The sequence below is a fragment of the Neofelis nebulosa genome, chromosome 7 (genome assembly GCF_028018385.1).
Source record: "Neofelis nebulosa isolate mNeoNeb1 chromosome 7, mNeoNeb1.pri, whole genome shotgun sequence".
Lineage (NCBI taxonomy): Eukaryota > Metazoa > Chordata > Mammalia > Carnivora > Felidae > Neofelis > Neofelis nebulosa.
In genome coordinates this window covers 134969104-134975998 of record NC_080788.1, presented here as the reverse complement: position 1 = coordinate 134975998, position 6895 = coordinate 134969104, and the positions used below count along the sequence as shown (strand labels likewise).

General features: G+C 57.9%; 1 long non-coding RNA gene across 1 annotated transcript; it reads right to left on the bottom strand.

The window, feature by feature from the left end:
- Positions 1 to 2780: 2780 nt before the first annotated feature.
- LOC131517634 (uncharacterized) lies at positions 2781 to 5006 on the bottom strand. Its single transcript, XR_009264714.1, has 2 exons — positions 4810 to 5006; positions 2781 to 3282 (listed from the first exon to the last, which is right to left on the bottom strand). It is a non-coding gene; the product is annotated as an uncharacterized LOC131517634 (long non-coding RNA).
- Between the last annotated feature and the right edge of the window lie 1889 nt (positions 5007 to 6895).

Here is a 6895-nt window from a genome sequence, read left to right as displayed (position 1 = left end):
CCCGTGGTCTGTGGTGTTGACGAAAGCCCACAGGGCTGAGGGGCTAAGGCTCAGTTTGCGGGGCGGGAGGCCGTGTGCGCCCGGGACCCACCCTGACCTTCCTGTGGAAATTCACCTTTCCCATCGCTCCCCTGCTGTCTGGGATTGGAGCATGGGACTCGGGCCTAGCAATTGATGTCTGCATTCACGGGTGCACAGGATCAGGAATAAAGTGACCCGATTAAGGCAGGAGGTGTCAGGAAAGGTTTTTACTCTCCATGCTGAGTGGTGTGGCTAGGACTTCAGCAACCCTCCTGCCACCGTGGCGGGAGGGAGGGAGGGCAGAGAGGTGTTAGAGACAAATGTGAAGCCAGAGACTGACTCCAACAGGATGGATAACAGCAAGGGCCAGAGAGGACCTTCCAATCCCCCAGGGCTGCTCAGCCAAGCAGATATGGGGCAGCCCCGCCCTGCCGGGGCCCAAGAAAATGGGGGATGGGGGGCAGGGGCTGAGTTCCAGTCTCGAGGCCCCCCACCCAAGCTGAGCGCAGCCTTCCTGACTCACTGGGCAGGCAGGTGAGGGGGCAGCTGAGGTCTGGGGAGAGACCACAGGCAGGGAGCCTGCCTGCCATTAGCAGAGCAGGTAAGCCCCCCAGCCTCAGCACTGGCATTGCCAGGGGGCATCTGGGGCTGTGGATGGACAAAAATCATGGAATTTTCAACACTAGATACAGGCAGGAAGGGGCAGGTATCCAGTGGGGTAGCAGCTCACCCCGGCTGGAGGGTCAGGGCCCAGCCCTGCCATCCTGTGCAGGAGTGTAGGGAGAGGCCTGCCCAGATCAGGACCAGGAAGGCAGGAGCCGGGACTACCCAAAAATAACAGTCCAGGGACCATACCGGACATTATCTCCCAAGCCAGCCCTGTGCCAGGCCCTTGCCTCGGAAAATCCCTAAGGCGACAGGCTGTGCAAGGGCACTGGTGATGGATCGTGTCTGCCTGCCCCCCATCCATCCCCTCCCCAGGGTCCCATCTCCCTCGGGAGAACCCCCTCCCCCACTCTCCATCCACGTGGCTCAAAGATAAGCACGTGGGCCCCGCCTTGCCAGGCAGCCCCCAATGTTAGTGGTTCACGTTTGGGCCTGTGGTCCAAGCATGACCAATGGGCCCATCTAGGATTTGTGTTACGGAAATAGAAAAAAACCCTCTTTCTGTTGCGTTTGATGTCCTGAAGGGATGCCAGCCTGGGGTTGCTGCTGGCCACAAGCACCGTGTGGGACGGCCTGCCTGAGAGTGATGCCAACTCAGGAGGAGAGAGTAAGGAGACAGGGACCGGATCCCAGACTCATAGCTGGAGCACCGGAGCCCCAGACTTTTCCATCACGGGAGCCTATGCATTTCCCTGTTTTGCTTGTGCAAGCAGAGAGCGTTTCCGTGAGGGACTGTCACTGTCCACCCCCATTAGGGAACTCTTTTCAAACCCCTTGGTCCTCTTCCTTAATCTCACCTGCTCCCCACCCCCCATTTTACCTGTCAGTGAGGCCGGTCATTTCTACCCGGATCATATGTCCATTCTCCCTCCCCACCTGCCCCACCAGCCGGCCCCACCACCTCTGACTGGACCACTGTAGTGTCCTCGCTGCTCCTCCCTTGTGCCCTGCAATCCGTTCTCTGAGGGTCCTTTATAGGGTGAGGGTTGGATCAGGCCTCTGCCCACTTCATCCCGCTCCATGGCTAATCCCACTCTTTCTTGGAACCAGGCCCCGAGCGCCTGCGGCCTGGCCCTGCTGTCCCCTCCTGCTCCCCATTAGTCTCTCGCTGCTCCGGCCCTGGTCCTCTAGCCTGCAGGGCTTTCCCAACCAATGGCCTTCATTCACTCACTCATTAACAGACCAGGGAGCAGAAGCTGAGTGGGTGAGACACCAGCCTGGGGTCATGTGAACACTACCTGGCAGAACCCAGATTGAGGGGCGCCTGGGTGGCTCAGTCGGTTGGGCGGCCGACTTCGGCTCAGGTCACGATCTCACGGTCCATGAGTTCGAGCCCCGCGTCGGGCTCTGTGCTGACAGCTCGGAGCCTGGAGCCTGTTTCAGATTGTGTCTCCCTCTCTCTGACCCTCCCCCGTTCATGCTCTCTCTCTCTCTGTCTCAAAAATAAATAAACATTAAAAAAAAAAAAAAAAAAAACCCAGATTGAGATCCAGGCCTGAGGGATAAACCTTTGAAAGGTGCCTACGGCTGCCCAGCTGAGGAAAAGTGAGATGTGGCAGTTGCCGTGTTCGATTTATTCCCCTTCCCTGGTCTCAGTCTTCCCATCTGTAAAATTCCTTCATTCATCCCTCCATCCAACAAATATCTGTAAAGTGCTCACAACACTGGAACACCTATTGTAGGCACGGAGGGTAAGCAGCACACATAAACGGCACTTACGTTTTCATGGAAGAAAAGAGAGAAATATATAATCTGGTGTATGCACCATATACACACAGTGACACAGGTATGCAGGGGTGCAAGGGGGCATCAGAGTTACGGTTTATAGGAGATGGTTAGAAAAGCTTCTGATAAGGTGCCATTTGGCCAGAACAAGCCAGGTGGATCTGGGGGGGGGGGGGGGAAGGGCATCCCGGGAAGCAGGAACAGCAAGTGCAAAAGCTCATAGGCGGACGGGGGACAGGGCGGTAAGGAGGAGAGGAAAAGGATAAATCAGAGGGGCTTAACAGGGGCCAGATCATGCAGGGCCTTGTGGCCCACATCAAGGGTGCACATTAGCTTCCTGTGGCTGCTCTAAAAAAATTACCACAAGCTTAGCAGCTTAAAACAACACACATTTATTCTACCGTTTTGGAGGTCTGTGTTGGCAGGGTTGTGTTCTCTCCGAAGGCTCTAGAAGAGAATCCGTTTCTAGAGGCTGCCGTTTCTTGGGCTCGCGGCCCCACGTCACACCACGCTTGCTGCCACTGTTACGTCACCTTCTGCCTTCTGTCCTCGCATGCCTCTCAAAAGGAGGGCCCTTGGGCCCACTTGGATAATCCAAGATAATCTCCCATCTCAACATCCTCAATTTAATTCCATCTGCGAAGTCCCTCTTACTATGTAAGGTGACACAGTCACAGGTTACAGATTGCGACGCAGACCTCTTTGGGGGAGGAGAGACGTCACCCAGCCCACCCGAGTGGAAGACTATCAGGAGGGCGCTATGGTTCCTCCGGATGAACACGACGGTGGCGAGGCCGAGTGATCAGGTGTGGTTGGACTGAATATCTTGAAGACGGAGCCAAAAGGATGTGCTCACATGTAGAACCAGGGCTGCGAGGGGAAGAGAGAAGTGAGGGAGGATGGCAAAGGTTCGGTCCTGAACCACAGGATAAAGGGAGCTGACGGCCCCGAGGGGAGGGCAGGCTGGCGAGGTGGGAGAAAGGCAGGCGTTTGTTGTAGGCAGGTTGACTGTAAGACGCCCGTGAAGGCTCCAAGTGGGGAGCAGCCGGCTAGACAGGGCTGGCGCACAGGCGAGACTCCAAGATGAGGGTGTAAACGTGGGGGCATCAGTGAAGGGGGATGTGGTGGGGCCGCCTCAGGAGTGTAGACAGGAAGGGGAAAAGTCAGGGCTGAGCGCCAGGGCACGGCAAGGTTAACGGGTTGGGAAAATGGAGACGGACCGACAAAGAATGAGGAGAAGCAGTTGTGAGGGAGGAGAAGCAGGAGAGTGAGTCTCAGAGGCCAAGGAGGAAAGGTAGCCGGCTGTGTTCCGTGCCCAGAAGGCCAGTAGGCCAGGCCTAAGAACGGACCCCTGGGTTTGCCACCATGGAGGTTGGTGATGATCCTGACGAGAGCTGTGCTATGGATTGAGCCATGCCCCCGCCCCCCATTTACAATGGAGGCCCTACCCCCGCAATTTGCCTGTATTTGGATATAGAGTCTAAGGAAGTAGTTAAGGTTAAATCAGGTCATAAGTGTGAGGCCCTGATCCAACAGGATGAGTGTCCCTGTAAGAGGAGACGCCAGAGAGCTCACACTGTCTCCCTCTCTCTCCACCGTGTGAGCATATGCGGCCAGAAGGCGGCCGTTCTCACCACAGGCAGAGGGTTCTCACCATGACCCAGATGGGCCACAACCCTGGTCTTGGACTTCCAGCCTCCAGAACTGTCAGAAAATAGATTCCCGTGGCTAAGCCCCCTAGTCTGTGGTATTTCAGTTATGGCGGCCTGAGATAACTACGATAAGCTGTTTGGACAGAGTGGTAGGGTGGAACCAGTTTGGAGCGGGTTCAAGAGCGGGAAGAGAGATTGGAGTGCAGACGTCTCTTTCAAGCATGTCACTGCCAAGGGACCCTGAGAAGGTGGGGGCACAGGTGGGCCGGGACTGTTTTTAAGATGGGCTCACGCTCAAGTTTGCAGATGGGACATGGATGGACTAGGAGAGCAGGGCCGGAAACTGCTGGAGCTGCGTCCCCGAGCAGCTGAGAGGCAGCCGGCTGCTTCAGCCAGGAGCCCAGGTGTTTTCCGTGGGTAGAGCACCTGACCCCTGATGCCGATGAGCCTCGGTGGTCCTCTTCCTGTGGCCCCCACCTCTCAGCAAGCTAGAGAGCAAGCTGAAGGTGAGGGTGAGGAGAAAACGTGGGCAATTGGAGGGGAAGGGGGTGTGAGGGGGCCAGGGAGGGAAGGAGGAAGAGGTGAGGGGAGAGAGGAGAGAGGAGGTTCTTCCTTACAAGGAGCCAGCCCCTGCCGGCAGAGAAGGATCTCGGGGACAGGGTCCTGCACACCCTCGGGACTGAGAGGGATGTGAGCTCAGATCTCCCCGGGTGAGAACCAAGGCTTCCCATGCCTGTGTCCTTACCTGTCTTATGACCTAAAGGAGGGCACACGGATGGAAGTACTCCAGATGGTCGCTCAGAGCTCCCCTGTGGTCCCATGGTCATCCCTACCCTCTGCCCGGCACCCTCCACCCTGTCAGTGCGGCACCTGGGAACCTCCCGCCCCCACCCAGCCCAGCCAGTACCGACTAAACTGGGCCAGCAGCCCTTCCCCTGCACCCCTACCCTGCCCAGCCAGTACCTACTAAACTGGGCGGCGGGGAGAAGGGGATTCTGAGGGGCCCTGCTGTCCCCTCTCCCATCCCCACCCTCAGCCCTCCCCTGAGGATTGTGGGGGGGTGCCTGTCACTGCTCAGCTCCCCCTTTCCTCGTCCCCTTCCTGTCTCCTTCCTGCTCTCCTCTCCCTGCTACCTCTCAGGGCCGGCAGGGTGGACGTCATCCAGTGGGGGGGCACCAGTTGAGCTGGAGGACTGGTGACTAGTACTCTCAGCCTTGAGTGCGGCGGCCGGCCCGTCAGCGGGCACTCTTGTCCTTCCCTGCCCTCCCTGCCCCTCTCTCGGTTCCTCTCTCTGTTCCCTCCTGCCACTCAGAGCCACACGCTGACCGCCAGTCGCCAAGACCTTGCTCAGGGCCAGCAGGCTCCCTGTGTCTCCCTGTGACAGGGAGTGGGGCCCCAGGAGGCTGGCCCTCTGTGCTATACTGCTCCTGCCACTGGCCTTCCTCTCACACTTGTTCTCACTCATTTCCTGCCTCCCCCGCCGCCGCTGGACGGGACCCGGAAAAGGACATCCTGCAAATGTCTCAGACAAGCATGGCCTCCTCCGGAAGGTCTTTTAGAGCCCATCTGGGACCCCCTCCTCAAGGCCATGCCCTGGGAGACCCATTCCAGCTCTATGCCTGCCTGGAGGTGACCCTGACTGAGTCACTGTCCCTCTCTGGGTTTCAGGGTCCAGCGGGGATGGATGGTGGCCTCACTTCTGGGCTGAGATGTGAGTCGGCAGGCCCCTGTAGGGATTATGGGGAGCTGGGCAGGGCACACTGCCCCCCGTGGGGCCTCCACATGGGGCTTTGGGGCCCCGCTATAGCAGGACCCCTCCTGGGGGTTCGGACCCTGAGTGGGGCTGGCTAAGGGGAAGTGACAGGCAGGTCACAGGGTGCCTTCTGCTGCAGGTCTGTCTGGAGCTAGGATCTCCAGCTGGCCAGTGGGCCACCCACTGCCTCCACAGCCCCCCTCCCTCCTCCATCTGCTGGTGGTTGGCCCCCGACCCCCTGAGGACAATAGGGTTTCCTGTGGGTCACACGGATCTGGCTGGAATCCCAGCTCTGCCCGGTCACATCACCTCTGACGGCAAAGGGTCGCAAGCTCCTTTCTCAAAGTGGCTTGACACTTCCCCTCACGGGGCTACCGGGCGTGTGAACGTAATCTTGATGGAACACGGTGCCTGGCCCCAGAGGTGCACCGCAAGGATATGCTTTCTTCCCTGCCGAGCACAGGGTGTGGGGGGAGCAGCCCTGAGACACGCCAAGCGGCCCTGGGTGGGCAGGGAGGCATGTGCTGGCTCTCTTCCCCCCTCCCATACAAACCATATGCAGCAGGGCCGGAGGCCATGCCACGATTCCCTCTGCGGATCGAGTCCCTCTCTGGGGACACCTGGGTAGCTCAGTCTACTAAGTGTCTAACTTCGGCTCAGGTCGTGATCTCACAGTTCATGGGCTCAGGCCCTTCATCGGGCTCTTTGCTGTCAGGGCCCCTCTAATAAATTTCAACTTGATAGAAGAGCAACATCCTGCAATACCAGGAGGTACGTGATGCTGGACGTCACATGATCACAGCTGCTTTGATATACAAGTGCTTTGATATATAAGCTTTGATATACAAGTGCTCAGGATTACAAGCATGTTTCCAGAATGAATTATGCCCACAAACCAAGGTTTTACTGTATTTTTATTTAGCCAATGATGGTCTTAAAAATAATAAATCAGGGGCGCCTGGGTGGCTCAGTCAGTTAAGCGTCCAGCTTCAGCTCAGGTCATGATCTCACGGTTTGTGAGTTCGAGCCCCGCGTCGGGCTCTGTGCCAACAGCTCAGAGCCTGGAGCCTGCTTCCGA